Here is a 16,958-nt window from a genome sequence, read left to right as displayed (position 1 = left end):
CTTTATTCTGCTATGTGTACCATTTGCATAAATCATTCAAAGAACTTGAAGACTCTGCTTGTCTTAAAGGGAGTCTAAGGCATCGCTAAATAGAAGAGATTTTCGGTCTTTGAGGGAACCTTCTAAAGTGAAAAGGAGTCTCACACATTGTCGAAAGTCGAAGTGTTCAACACTAATATTATTACACTTAGGAGAAGCATAAGTTTAATTGAGAGGGAATCTTAGATCTAGGGGGAGCCTAGGTGACTTGTGAGTTAGGCTATACAAGAGTCAATGTAGCAGTTAGAGTATTACAGATAAGTACTACGTTGTAATTACTTAATTCTTTAATATTATTATTATTATTATTATTATTATTATTTGCATTCACACGTTAAATAATAGTAGATTTATAAAGAAAACAAACATTTTATAATCTTATCGTTAATTCACTGATTTTTTTTTATAAAAAAAATCACATTTTATCTCTATCTCATATTATCTAAAATTTATATCTAATTCACCTTGAAAAAAATAATTATTTTTGGAAAAATCTCATGTTATCTAAGAATCTATCATTTACCTGAAACAATTTTTAGAAAAGATTTTGTTTTTTTTAACAAAATCTCATGTTATCTTAAAAAACTCATTTAATTCACGTTAAATGATTTGTAGTTTTGTTAATTAAAAAAGAATCTCATTTTATCTAATATTCTTAAATAATCTCATGATACTCAAATTAATGCATAACAATTCATTAAAAAAAAAAATCATTTCATGCATACAAATTTTTTATTTTTTTTTTAAAAAAACTCAACTTATCTAATAATTTCGAGATTGGATTTAAGATTAAATTGAATTAAATTTTGAAAAATAAATGGTCTCTAAAATGAATTAAATTATCTCACAAATTTTTAAGGTATATCTCTTTTATTTTTCTTTATGATGCACCAATCGCCTGTGCATATTTATTTTTTACATTTTCCCCACACATTTAAACTACTTTTTATGTTGACAATGTTAATTATATTTATTAATTTTTTATTCTTTTGTGTGACTGAGATTGAGATTGGGAGTTAGGTTGATTGGTCTTTTAAAAAAAGAATAGTATTTGTTTTAATGAAATTGAGAATTAGCTTGTTCTAAATCCCAAGGTATCTCTCGTTCATTTTGGGTCACTTACTCTTCATCTGGAGACATGTCAGTCAACTTGCTCTTCTATCCTGAGGCACATCCTGCTTATCTCAGGTCAATATAAAAAAAGAGTACACGTGCACAAGCATAGATCACACTTGCTCTTATCAAAGTAGGAAAAACCACAAAGGCTACCCAGATAGAACACGAACAAGGCTCACTAAATTTCTTTGTTCGTTATCTGAAGATTTCACCCATACAGCTAGGCTTAGACCACGACTCTTATATGAATTGATAAGGAACAACGACTCTCCAACTATCTCCACAACTTTACGGGGTCTTTTGGAGTGTAACCAAAAGAAAAGTCATGAAGTGCATCCCCTAAAATGGACAATATCATATGATTATGGAGATATCTAGAGTTCTATTGTCCTTAACATTATTATATTTACATCATTTTTATCCATAAGAATTTAAGCATTTTATTTGATCTTGCAAAGGGTTTTATTTAGTTCTTTAGATTTAGTATATAAAAATTATTTATCAATATTGTTATTTTTATTATTTATATAATATATATAAAAAATTTGAATTTGTTCTAAATTTAGCATGTATTTAAATGTGACGTCCGACATTTGTCCAAAATACACATCAACTAATTATAAAATTGATCAAAAGACTTGCACATGTCAAATTTATTCATATAATTTTCAAAAAGGAAATATAAGGATACACAATATATTATCATTACAATTTTCAAATAAATTATATAAAAAGGTACGATGAGGAGTTTGTGATTCATCATAATTTGGTGACAATTGTTGTAATTATCATTATTATGGATGGTGGTCATCAAGAAATCATCCAAAACGAAGTTACTGTGTGATTTTAAGTAAGACATTTGTTATCATTGTGGTTGAAGAAGTACTAAGTTACGAGTGGTTCAAATCTTCCTTTTCCTATTTAAAAAAAATCAAATAAGAAAAAGCACATACAAACACACATATAAGAGAAGAATAGGTGGGAAAATAAAAAAAATAAAAAATTAAGAAATTACCTCAAATGTTTCAATATTGCATTTCTCCTCTACAACTCTATGAAAAGAAAAAGAAAAAAAGGAAAAAAATACGCATAAACATATCCAAAACTATATATACCACAAAAATGAAAATTAGAAGAAAATGATGTGATTTATTTTCACCTCTTAACTTGTTATTGTGACTTTGTGAACGCGAATGAGTGAAAGAATAATACGTGAAATCAAAATAATTAAATTATCATTTATTTATTATTTCCTAATATTCAAATACAAGGGTAAAATGGACACTAAAATTTCCTCACATAGTTGCTTTTATACCTACTACAGATATAGATAAGTTTCCCAAGCTTAGGGAGGTTGCATTTCAACCAGAAACTAGGATTGATGTTGCAAAAACAAGGTGATCTTAAGACTGCAAAGAGTGTCTTTTTTTTTCTTATTCCTCGTGTTGCAAATAAACTATGAGTTTACACTTAGCTTTAATAAGAGCTGAGTTGAAGATTAAAGAAACTCATTCTCATTGTGGTCTATACTCCCATTCCACTCCCATTCAAATAACAAATATAAAACAAAAATTACTTAGATTTCTGTTATGACTCTGAACTCAAAATTGATATTGTTTGAAAGCTTTACAGAACAGAGAATTTGAGATAGGGAAAGGAGATTGAACTCTGTAATTGCTTCTTCTTGGTAGAAATGACCACACATACCATAGGCCTAAGGTCTACGAGAGAGTTTCACTTTTCATTTTGTCCCACATTGGAGATTTAAGGAGTGACTAGACGGTATGTTCAATATGAGAGTACTTCTAATGACTTACAAAAAAGGAGAGAGTTGGAGCAAAGGACCTTTTCCCACACATGCCTATTTTGCTACCATCATTTGGCGATGGGTGAGTGGGTGGGCTTGGACTGCCATGCTCATGCAAAAAATAAATAAATAAAATAGTTTTACTTTTTTTTTTTTTGTTTTATTTTTAAACTGTTATTAATTATTTGGATTAAAAATGTTTTAGGGTTAATTGTGTACCCTAAATGTTTATATCTGGTATTAATTTTTCCATAAAAGAAAAACGTTTTGGCTATTCATCTTCTTCCTCTTTACAAAAACCAGAGTGGAACCAAATACATGAGATATAATTTTTCATTTTGTTTTCTCCCTAATTCTGAACAAATATTTTTCTCTCAATTTGATTCCAACCCTCCATCCGATGAGTGCACGACTGAAGGTAGGTGTTAGGTGAACCTTCGAGAGCAACTGACAAGAACGATTCACACCTAGATCGTACCGAATTTTCTTTCAAGGAAGTGGTGTTCATGGCACAACGAATTAGTTCCGAATCTGACGACCTTTTAACACTTCTCAATTGACTCCTTGAATGATGATGATCTATAGTTGTTCCTCAGAGTGAATGTAGACACTGATAACTAAACCACTATAATTTCAGGTGTATTCATCTTCTTCTTTATTCAATATCTAGTTTTGATAATTTGCTAAAAGATTTAGAAAGAATAGAGAGGTGATTAGAAGTGGTTTGCATGCAAATTGATAAACTAAAGGGGTATTAGAGAAGTTGCTTTGATTTGTGTTGTCATTTGATGTAAACATTGTTATGTGTGAATGTTATTTTGCAACAGTGTCAGTACTACAAAATTGGATTTTAGTGTCGGTTTAAAACTATCATTATTGGAATACAATATCGGTTTAAAACTAACATCGAAGATCGTGTTATAAAAGGTCTTTAATGTCTGTTATCTTTATATCGGTTTTAAACCAATATTATAGCTGACCTAAATTTCAATGTCAATTATCTTCAATGTCGGTTGAAAACTGACATTGTACACCATCTTCAATGTCAGTTGAAAACCAACATTGTACACCATCTTTTATGTCGAATTTTTACTAAATTTTTTCAATAATTGTCTGACATTTTTTTTAATGCCTCGTTTTTTAAAACGTCTAATCCATTTTCATTGTCAACCAAAGAGTTAAAAACAACAATAAATGTCTCATTTTGTGTTAGGATGTCCATCATTATATTTTATTAAAAAATATAAAAAAAAATTGTTTGATGTAATGAGTGTTTGTTATAATATATGCATGTTTACTTTTCTGCACAGAATTAACTACAATAATGAACACTTCTATAGTATAGATGATAATTTGTCTATCCACAAACAAAAATTTTTACGTTCGGTCTATTCTATAACTACTTATCAAATATGAATAAACACACCAAATCATTTGTCCCTTCACAAACATCAATTAGTACTTCCATACATACTTACACAAAATACCCATAAACAAAAATACTATACACAAATATTCCAACAAAAAGATCATGAATAGATAATAATTTATCTATCCACAAACAACAATTAGTACTTATTATTAACCTTATATAAATCGGCCAACAAAATTTGTCCATTGTGTTCGAATTATGTCAATCTCTTTCAAAGTATATGCATTTTTTGTTTTTAACTACGAAAAGAAAAAAAAAAAAAGATAGACTCAACATAAATTTACATAATTTATTAAATTGTGAAAAAATAAGTAAATGAAGGCCCAACTTCACTTTGGAAGAAATGATTTGGAGTTCACAAAAGAGCTCAAAAATGGGAAAAATACAAATTCAACTTCTTGTTCTTCTTCACTGTTTCCCAAGTAACAAAATTCCCAAAACTCCCACAATAGTGTTGCATCACAAGAAATAATCATTGTCACCCCCAACTTTCCACTTCCCGTTTCAATTGCCATTTTAAAAAATTAAACTGCATTCCTTATCAATCATAGTAAATTAGATAAAAAATTGTGAACAACTTCACACAACCCACAAGTTTAAACGAATTTGATCTGGAGCTCGAAGATAGGAACAGATCTGAACTGAAACTAGCAGATCTGAGACATCCACAACGTTGGCGAGTGTCAGACCTATGAAATTCAGTTGAATCACCACATTGATGATCGGATCGAAAAACCTATGAGTAGATCGGGCATATAGACAACTAGGTCTGTAAAACCCACGACCAAATCTGCAGATCCGATGCTAGTGACGAGCTAAATGGCGAACAAACCTACACAATGAGCTGAATGGTGATCGAACCTACACAAGATGATGAGCTGACCGATACCGGAGATCTGACCTGCATAAGCTGCACGAGTGATCAGAGGTCTGATCTACATGAACGAATGAACCTGCACGAGTTGCACCTCCACGAGCTGATGACAAGGTTCCAGCACGAGCAATGACGAACAATGGCAAAGAGGTCTGCATGGTGAATGATGATGACGAATGGTGATGATAGTCAAAGCTAAGAGGTTTGGAGGAGAGAAGTGAGAAAGGAGAGAGAGAAAATATAGGCAAATAAAAAGAGGATATTTTTAACTAAAGAAAAAAATGGGCATCTACAATATCGGTTTAGCGTAATTAAAAAATATATCTTTAATCTCGATTTCAAACCGATATTAAAAAACCGCTTTATTTTACAAAACCCCGACATTATACCTCTGTTTTTAGCTTTTCCAACTGACATTAAAGCCCAAATTTGTTGAAATGTGTAGAGAATCTTGAACCCATCAAATCATTTTCGTCTATGGGGGAGGTAGAAGTCTTAGTTTATTGTTTTTTATTTAATTTTTTTATCTTTTATATTATTGTTTATTTTCGGATTTTTTTTCCATTTTTATAGATTTTTTGTTTCAGATATTTTTTTTAAAATTTTTTTATGTCTTAATTTGAGAGTTTGTTTGTTTTTTTTTTAAATATTGGAAGTATTGAAACTTATTATAAATATATATAAAATTTCAAAACTTGTTGGAAAAATAATATTGTAGTTTTAGAGTAACTATCTCTTGAAAAGACATCAGTATTTTACAGTGCGATTTTGTTGAATAAACAAACATTATAATTTGGTATCTTAGGGAATATTAATTTTTTTTTTTCCCAATGATGAAAGAAAGAAATTTGTTGATTTATTCTATTTTAAGTAAGTATAGTTACTACCACATAATGGTAGTGGGGCAAATTTGTGCAATTCGGGAGACTAAGAGGACCTCCTTTCATAATTTGATAAGGAGGTCCACACCTAATAGGTTATGATATAGCTATCTCCAATCTTTAGTAAAAAAGATTACTGTTGTCCAAACACAAAAAAAAATTCAAAGAAAAAAGATTCATGTACATGCATCAACATAAGGAAAATAAAACATAATATATTCACATATTAACACAGTTACTTAATACTTATTGAAATTAGGTATATCTAACATAGATGTCACAAGTTACACACAATGTTATAGTAAGATAGATGTTAGAGATTTGGAATTGGCTATATATTTGTTTAAGGTTGTTTGAGTTTGTTTCTTGGGCGATTTGAGTGATGTCTCAGAAGTTGTCTCAGAGAATGTCTCTCAAATTACGATATTGAATGAGAATTATTTCTTTCTTCTATTGTGCTTATATAAAAGCAAGGTTTTAGGCTTGCCAGGGTTGGCACTTGTGGAATGAGATTGGGGCATAATCACGTTTCAGAATCTTTCACCGAAGCTCTCTGTAATTCTAGTAGTTGTGAATAGGGGTGAGAATCGATTGATCAGAGTTGGTTTTCTGATCAAACCGCCATCGAACCGACTATACTTAGTTTAGTAAATGTTCAAACCAACCTCGACTGTCGAAGAGTGAAATTCGGTCAGACGGTTGGTTTGATTGGTTTTATTCTTTAAAAAATATTTTCAAACTTCCCGATTTGTAATTTTCCCAAATGGACACTGAGTGACCAACTTCGGTTCAGTCGGTCGGCTTATTTTTTCAGTCTACCATACCCACCCCTAGTTGCGAATCAAGAAGTCAGAGAGTTATTTTGTGGCATGTTGCATATGTTAGGTTATATGTCCTAAAATTCGTAGTTTGTAAATAGTTAACATATATGAAGTTTATTCAGACAAATATTGTTAAATTAAAATGAATTGATTGTTTAATAACTCTAAATCCAATAAATTACGAACCCTTGGCTATTGTCAGAAATACTTGGACTTCATGTAGAGACATAAACTGGATCAAGTTCGAGTTAAATAGCCTAAACAATCTATAGTACTTGAATTATGTCGAGTACCTATTTCTCGAGATATTATTGAATACGGTCCGCTTTGTGATTTTTACAAATGTTGTAAAGTGTCATAAACGATGTGAACAGTTCGTTCATGTAGAGACATGTGAGCGGTGGTGTTTTACACGATAAGATTGTATAAGACTCACCATGAAATAGTCACTGTTACGTATTAACACCGTTTACTATTAACATTGATTAATTTCACTTCTTGACGACCTACATAACTTGATCTGAATCCTAAGCTGTCTATGAACTTCTATTTATTTGGGATTGCCCCTTAGTCTGCATAGATGAGGGTAGGCTCAGTAGCACTGCTTAATATGCCTCCCATTTCAGGATAAGACCAGGTAGATAGCTAGATACATAGAATTTTCAAGATGGAACTCACTCTTACCCATTTTAGCTAGTAGAAAGGTTGTTCCCTTAATGGTTGATCCTGGGTCATGAACAAAGGGCCCCATCCTCTCGTTGGCCTGAAAGGGAATAGATTTAGTGATTAAGATCCTAAATCAATTGTTCATTAGAGGAACAGTGGTAATTACGGAGAAAAGATGTAACTCAGGGGTAAAACGGTAATTGACCTAGCTGAGGTTACGAACAACCTGTGAAAGATCAACTTATTGATGATGGTTATCTCAAATGGACACAAAATATATCTACAGTGAGGAGAGTGCACTACAAGCTATAGTGGACAGTCATGTTAGTTAACGAATGTTGATTAACTAGGTTAAAGAGTTTGACCAGTTAGTCTCGGATTGTTGAAGCCCATGATTTGTAGGTCCATCGGGTCTCGTTGCTAGCTCACTACGGACAAAATTGAAGAACTAAGTGAAGTGAGAATTTGAAATGTTCAAATTCGGTCTTTAGAGAAAATTGTATTTTATAAGATATAATTTACAATTAAATAATTAATTTTTTTGGAATAGTATATTTTATATTAAATAAAATACTAGCATGAAAGTATTTTAAAAATTGATTAATGTGATTAATCAAAATTAGGTGTCAAAGTCAAGTTAATATGTGATATTATATTATTTATTTTTATTTTATTTTATTTAGTTAAAATTGTTTTAATTAAATAATTTATAAAATATGAAAAATGTATTTCATATTTTGTCAAATAGAATTGATTTATTATAAAAAAAATTAATAAAAAATTAGTTAGTGGAAAAATCCAATTGTTAGATTTTCTCACTAAGTGGATTACGAAGTGGCTCATGCTAAGCTTGACACCTATATTATTCATGCTCATGGAGTTTGAAGTGGATGCCATGCAAGAAGAGTTTTTGCATGTGTTTTAGTTTCTAAATAGTTTTGTTTTTCCAAATGAAAAGGTTATGCTTCCTTGATTTTTGATCATTTTATTTTCCACAAAATCTCTTTTACTCTCCAAAATAATTTAGTTAAATTCCCTATCTTTTCACTAAAATTCAGTCCCACAATCGTGTTCTTAACCAGAGAATAGTGAGAATTTACCGTTGGTGGTGCTGATTGCTCACGGAGACGAAGATTCTTGTGGAAACTACCAAGGTTGTATTTGTAAACCCACTTTGCATGCTCAATCCTAGTTCTTTAATGCAATTAGAGCTTTTTTTATCAATTGCTTCCATTGTGCATGCTTCTTTTATTCCATCAACATCATAGTTTTTGAGTTATTCAAAGCAATCGTTAGAAGAGTTCTTTCTCTTATGGGTATCCTAAGACATCATTGGTTGAGAAGGACTTCTCATCCTTAGAAGGACCTTACTGCATCGTTGGTTGAGAATGAGTTCTCATCCTTAAGGGGATCCCAAGGCATGGTTGATAGAAAAGGAGTTCTCGCACTAACGGGGAGCCTAAGTGCTGACTCCGATTCTTGAACAAGGGGCCCCACCCTCTCATTGGCCTGAAAAGAACTCGATTTGATGATCTGATCACAAACCAATTGTTCATTAGAGGATCAATAGGACTTAAGGAATAAGAGATAATCTCGGGGTAAAACAACATTTTGATCTAACTGTTATTACGAACAACTTGTGAAGGGTTAACTTATAAATCATGGTTATATCAAGTGGACATAATATATCTACAGTGAGGGGAGTGCAACTTTGGGTTTTAGTAGAGCAACCTAGTAGTTAACAAATGGGGATTAATTCAGTGTAAAGAGTTTAGTCAATTAATCTCGAATCGCTGGAGCCCATGATCTGTAGGTCTATTAGGCCCCCTACTAGCTCACAAATGGATAAGCCTTACAATAGCGTGATAAGTTAATTTGAATCGTTCAAATACGAATTAAAGAAATTAGTAATTATATGTGATATAATTACACATTTAATTTTAGAATTAAACAAAATTGGAGAATTGATTAATATTTAAATAAATTCATAAATAGGGATTCATGATAGTGGAATTGATGATTAATTAATTTGATATTTGATATTAAATTAATTGGAATTAATTAAAATTTTTAATTAATTATTAATTATTAATTTTATTAGAAAAATTATTTATTGAATTAATTTTTGTAAAATTAATAAAAGCTCAATTTTAATTCTATTTTTAATTTTTACTTTTAATTTTGGAAAAGTTTCAAAATTGAAATAAAAATTGAAAAATTGGAAAAGTGAGAATTTCCACTTTTTCACCTAGCAGGTTAGTCACAATTCCATTCCATTTTCAGCTCAAATTCTCAAGGTGGAGTTATAATTCATACATGCTTCTTGATTGCATGATAGTCATGCAATATATAGCTTAAAGTTTGAGTGGAATAGTTATGCAATTGTCGCTGAATTACAGAAAAAAAGGACTGAAGAAGATTGTTCTTCAAGCCTGTGATAAACCAGGAAGTCTATCATCTTCTCCATAACAATTCCTTAATCCAAACTTATTTTTAGTCCCACAACTCAATCTAAAGCACCAAGAGAATAGTATGGAAGACCTTCTGGTGGTTCACAGCCAAACGAGAAGGAGATTGCAGCTGGTTTTCGTGATTCAAATGTATCTTCAAAGGTTAGTGTTGAAACTCTGTTTTTAGTTTATGAGCATGCTGAATTTGAAGCCAAAAATAATGAATTATAATGCTTAATGATTATGTTTTCTTCCATTGCTTGCTTCCTTAATCAAAACTTACTTAAAGACAAAATACATGCAAAATCTCATCTTGCATGTCTTCCACTTCAAACTCCACTAGCATGAAATCTCTAGATGTCAAACTTTGGAAGAGCCACTTCAAATACCAATTAGTTAGTGGGAATCGCTAACTAATTTTTTATTAAAATAAATTTTATAATAAAACAATTTTTTACAAAAATATGAAATACTATTTTCATATTTAGAAATTATTTAATCAAAACAATTCTAATTAAATAAATAAACAAATTTAATATAACATATTAAATTGTCTTTGGCATCTAGCTTTCTATAATCACATTAATCAATTTTCAAACACTTTCATGCTAATATTTTATTTAAAACAAACTCTCCAAAATAATTAATTAATTATAAATTATATTTTATATAAAATGTAATTTTCCTTAAAGACCGAATTTGAACATTTCAAATTTTAACTTCACCTAGTTCTTCAATTTTGTTCGTAGTGAGCTAGCAAGGAAACCCGATGGACCTACAGATCATGGGCTCCAACGATCCAAGACTAACCAATCAGACTCTTTAACCTAGTTAATCAACATTCGTTAACTAATGGGACTGTCCACTATAGCCTGTAGTTGCACTCCTTTCACTGTAGATATATTATGTGTCCATTTGAAATAACTATCATCAATAAGTTGATCATTCACAGGTTGTTTGTATCAAAAATCGAAATATCCCTGAGTTACATCTTTTCTCCTTAATTACCACTATCTCTCTAATGAACAATTTATTTAGGATCTTAATCACTAAATCCATTCTCTCTCAGGCCAACGGGCGAACGAGGCCCCTTGTTCAAGACTCGGGATCAATGCTTAAGGGAACAACCTTTCTACTATCCTTAAAATGGGTAGGAGTGAGTTCCATCTTGCGAATTCTACGTTCCAGCTATCTACTCGGTGTTATCCCTGAAATGGGGAGGCATATTGAGCAGCATTATTGAGCTTACCCTCACCTATGTAGATAAAGGGACAAGCCCGAATAAGTAGAAGTTCATAGATAGCTCAGGATTCAGATCAAGTTATCCAATTCATCAAGAAGTGAAATTAATTAGTGTTAATAGTAAACGGTGTTAATACGTGACAATGATTATTTTGTGGTTAGTCTTACACAATCTCATCGTGTAGAACACCCCCGCTCACTTGTCTCTATATGAACGAACTGATCACATCATTTATGAAACTTTACAACATTTGTAACAATCATAAAGTGGGTGATATTCAATAGTATCTCCAGAAATAGGTACCCAACTTAATCCAAGTACTATAGACTATTTAGGTTATTTTACTCGAACTTGATCCAGTTTATGTCTTCACATAGAGTCCAAGTATTCATTACAATAGCCAAAGGTTTGTAGTTTATTGGATTTAGAGTTATCAATTCAATTTCATTCAACAACATTTTCCTGAATAAACTTCATATATGTTTACTATTTACAAACTACGAGTTTTAAGACATACAACCTAACACAACACAAGAATCCTTAACACTTTCTACTTACATTCCAGCTTAAGGTGTCTTCACCATGCGAAGTCCAATGCATAGGCCCTCCTTGAGTTGTCATTCCGGCATTTTGCATGTTCTATTATGCGTCCACCTCACCTTAGGTTCGATCGGGGCTTCATTTTGTTCAGCCATTTATCCCTTGTTGTCGTAAATCCGACCTTGTTCTCCAAGTTTCTGTAGTCAACGCATGTTGACCTTGTTAATGCACATGGTTACTTCATCAACAACCCTCCATGCATCCAACATTTCCTCCATGCGTCCATAGGGTGCCTCCAAGGCATGCTCCCTTAGGTTTGGACGTATGGTTCCTTAACTATGTTACCAACTTGACTCTTACCCACCCTTAGCTTCCTCTTAGGCCTTTACCAAAAGCATGCACCCATCTTGCCCCAAGCATGCATCCAACTAGGGTTCTTGGGCGTACTTGGTGTAACAATCCCCCTAAGGATTTATCTTATGCTTTCATCTTGCCCCTTATAGATCCAAAATGGAACTCCCAAAGCCCCCTATATGCCAACCCTAGTTCTATACGCCTAATTCAACCTCCTACACCAATCCTTCTTCCTCTTCCTTCTCCTTTAGTCTCTATTTACTTTTCAATATATAGCTTACTTCCTCAACTCAAAGGCTTAGTCATTTATCTTCTTTGTCTTACTTTTCCCTCCAAGATATGCATCCACATGGCTACTGACGCGTCCAAAACACATCTATGTGTCTAACCCTTCCCTCATCAAGGTTTCCTCCACTTATGTTGTCCTATGTTGTCCAACACTTAGCCAATTCCTTTTCCAGAATATTCTATGCATCCATCATGCCTTCCCTATGCATCCATGATGGTTTTCTATTCGTCCATCCTGTTCTTCATGCATAGTTCCCTTAACTCAACTCATAGCATAGCTTCTCACATTCCCTAAACATCCAAGTTGTCCGAAAACTTCTCTTGGGATGCATTCACTATGCTTCCATGCGTCTAAGACTCTCCATCCTCTCTTATGCTATGAGTTCAACTTTTACTCTCATAGCATAGTTTGGACACTTAGCCAAATTTTTGGCTTCAAACTATTATGCCTCCAACACTTAGAAAGTTTTCTCCCTCAAAAGCATAGTTTAGTTAAACCTTCCTCTTTCAAGACCCAAACTCCAAGCTCTTCTCTACCTTTAAGGGGATCCTGTGAGGATGAGGGTGTTATAGTTCATCCCATCTAGAACTGGTGGGCGTGTAGTAGATCCACCTTCCCTAATCGACTCCATTGAGGAACCAATGAGCAAGAAGTCAATCCCCCGTGATACCAATTGAAAGAGAGTGAATCACAATAATACCATGAGCTAGTAAAAAAGCCACTGGAAAAAGTACAGACAAATAGACAGAAGTAAAGAGTAAAAGAGATGCACACAGAGACTTGTTAACCTAGTTTGATGAAATCATACCTACATCCGAGTGGCTTTCTGCCTAGGTGAAAAGAAATCCACTAGAATGTAACTTAGTTTTTATAACATACACTTCAACTAAGATTACATAAAGTCAGTTTACTCATAACTAAGTACTAGCGAACAAGTTAGGCTTCCCCTAATACTAATATTGCTTATGATGAGTCTGCAAATTTAAAGTCCCCCTAAATCTAATGTCACAGCAACGATTCCAAGCCCTTTTGACTTGCTAGTTGAAGGAACACTTAACCAATACTCTACCACAACAAAACTACTTGGTCAACTCATGCTTCAAAGAACTGCCCTGTTTCTTACTCTGATTATATAGCGATGCCTAATATACGAAATCCTTTTAGATTACAATGAATCAGTCCACACTAGAAAGAATACAGCTTGCCCCAAAACCACACAGAAGACATAGATAAAAGCATGCCACAAAAGATAAGAAATACACCAACGATAACAAATCAAACAAGGAAAAGATCACCCTAACGAATCTGCCATCAATAAGTAAAGAATACTGACACCATGTCAGAGACAAAATATCCAATAAAATAAAAGAAAATATTATCTACCAACCAACACTAGAACACAAGCTATTCTATTAATCATACAACCTATAATCTAATCCAAATTTCACTTTCTCAAGCTAAAACTTAAATTAACGAAAAAATTAATACTTGAACTGAGAATTAAAAGCAATAAGAACATATTAGATAAATGTAAATGTTGCAATATGGAAATACCTCTTGAATTATTAAGGATATAAAAATCAAAACATATCAATACTATTTTTCAATTATTGTGTTCTACTACTCATATCACAATAAAACATAAACTCCATACAATCTAGAAATAAATCTGCTAAAATTTAAATCAACATCCAGAGCCACATCTAGCTCATATTATGTACCAATACCAACTCCAATTAAGTTATTCATTTCTCTCTATATATATATATTTGCTTACACAATATCTAATTTACCTCCACAAATAAGTGTGATGGTAAAAAAAAAAAAAAAGACCTATAACCTAAATTATTTTAACAATACGTGAGAGAACATAGAAATTAAACACACTATCTATTTTTATCTTGTCAACATTGTGTTTTTAGGTAGTTTATGCATGCTTTTTGGTCAATAAAGGCTTGGGTACATACTATGAGATAAACGTGGCTCTGCATGCAAATGTAATGGCTTCGAGAGAGAGAGAGATCATCAATATAAAAAAGGTCTATCTTTGTGATTCCTGCCATTAAACTCCATGTAAATCCTTGTAGAAGTCTGGCAAAATAACATCATGGTAATGTTAATCCCCAGTGAGCTACCAACACAACCTCTCCTCCCTCTAGTAAAGGTGACGAATCGCAAATTGGGTTCCGAAATTCCCAATTAAACTGTCCCATCTTTTAGATGACGATCTGCATCAAATCTCATTGGATCCTCCCAAACCCTTGGATTTCGACCGAGACTTGAACGACTGAGAAACACTTCACTTCCTTTGGGAATAAAGTAGCCAACCACAACAATATCAGAATTGGAAACGTGAGGAACATTGAAGGATGAAAATGGATGAAGCCAAAAAGATTTTCTAGCACAAGCTATGAGATACTTGAGTTTTGGGATATCAGATTCTTGAACTAGCTTTTCTCTTCCAACTACTTCGTTCAGTTCTTGAACGACTTTTTCGAGAATTTTTGGTTGGTTGAGTAATTCTCCATTGCCCATTCCACTACGTTCGAAGGATTATCTATCGTTGCAATTGGTAAGTCCTATTATTATAATGGTGGGGAAAGTTGGCATTAGTATAAACAACAATATGTGACCAAATTTCAAGAAGCTTAAATTACATGTTAATTAGTTTTTTATGTTTAATTTTAAGCTTGTATTTGTCATTCGACCTTAAAAAATATCATCAAATAGTAGTTTTTCAACTTTCAATTTTGTGTCTAGGGTCTTTACATTAAAAACATTTAGAAGGTTAGTATGTAGTAAGACCCGTGAAGTTAAAAACAAATGTCAAAATAGGTCAAACATCTTATTGTTGAAACCAAACCAAATAGTTACAAACTTAAAAGTCAAGAGACTAAGTAGAATTATATATAATTTAACCACATGTGCATGTATGTATGTGCGAATAATTTATCGTGGTTATTATCATATTCAAAATTGTAGAACATTTACCGTGATTTGAGCCTTGATCTCTTCAATTGACAACAACGAATTTGTATTCTCATCTTTAAGTAAAATGAGGATATCAAGAATATCCTCTACCTCTTTAATTTTCTTGTCCTTCTATTCTTGCACTCTCTCGTCAATAATGGGTTCGTCATATTTTTAAAGGATATTCAAAGCATTCTTCATAATTTTCTGATGTCCATCTAAATCAAATGACTTCAAACAAGGCATGAAATCTGATATAGAAAATGCATGAACTTGCTTAACAATGGTCAACAACACTTGATTATGTTCTTCTTCTTCAAAATTGGCCCCCATCTTTCCTTCCTTTGCCATAGTATCTTCTATTGAATAGCATTTGTCTAAGAATGTTACCGCAATAATGTTGTGTTATGCTTCTAAGATTAATCACTGCACCTCCTCTATTGTTGTTGGTTTGGGTGAAAATATAGCGTAAAAGAGTATCAGCTTCGGCGGTTCTTTGGCCAAGCATTCGATAGAGAGTTGATGGATTGAGTATTTCTGATGTAAGGATTCTTCTCATCTTCTTCCATTGGTCTCCTAATGGTGATAATATTGTGGTGACATATCTACGAGTTAAGATATAAATAGCGTTGGACGTAGAAGAACGTGATGCAAAGACAGAATCATAAGTCTTAAGAAATTCAAGAACGAGTTCTGGAGAAGTGACAGAGATTACGTAAGCATTTTCGAGGCGTATGGAAGCAATTTCAGTGTTGAGTTGCTTCATTACTGAATGAATCCATTGGTGTGTTGGGGATTTGTTGATTAACATTGTTGGGAGGCAACCAACGAGAGGCCATGGCTTTGGGCCAGGTGGGAGAGGTGGTCGTCGGACTAAGTGTTTTCTTCTACGGTTACAATAACATTGGGAAAACAAGATAGAAGTGAGAGCCATAAATCCAAACACAATTAAAGTTTTAGACGTTATGGCTATTGGAGAGTTTTGGTGTGCCAATTAAGTAATGAATAAAAAAGCAGTTACCATGGCTTTCTCTCACTCCTCTCTCTTTCATAGATGAATGCTATGTAGCTACCATAATATATATTAACGTAATTTGTAGTGACATATAGAGTATTTAATTAAATTATAAATTTAGTCGACCAATTTTTGTTATTGACATCTATTTGATATTTAAAATGGAATTAATTTCAAGTTTAACTTTTAACTTTTAATTAAAAACTCACTTAATTCTTATCGAGCATCTAATAAGTCTTTAAAGTTTTAATAATGTATAGCTTGAGTTTTAAAGATCTCCCTAATAACTTGCCCTTCTACTAATTGACATTTTTAATTCCACTTAAGACAAAAATGCATGGATAGTTTTTTTTTTTTTTTGAATATAAATGGAATAAAAGAATTTGCTATAGACCTCGTACTTATTAACACAATTATATGTCATTTGAGTTATACTTGCTTTGACAAAAGTGTATGGATAA

General features: G+C 32.4%; 1 pseudogene; it reads right to left on the bottom strand.

Moving 5' to 3' along the window:
* Window positions 1-14,456: 14,456 nt before the first annotated feature.
* LOC150037963 (tryptophan N-monooxygenase CYP79A68 pseudogene) lies at window positions 14,457-16,472 on the bottom strand (annotated as a pseudogene).
* Between the last annotated feature and the right edge of the window lie 486 nt (window positions 16,473-16,958).

Source organism: Benincasa hispida, chromosome 2 (genome assembly GCF_027475165.1).
Source record: "Benincasa hispida cultivar pf3 chromosome 2, pf3_genome.v1.1, whole genome shotgun sequence".
Lineage (NCBI taxonomy): Eukaryota > Viridiplantae > Streptophyta > Magnoliopsida > Cucurbitales > Cucurbitaceae > Benincasa > Benincasa hispida.
Note: the sequence above shows the minus strand (reverse complement) of the source record. Positions and strands in the feature narration are given on the sequence as shown.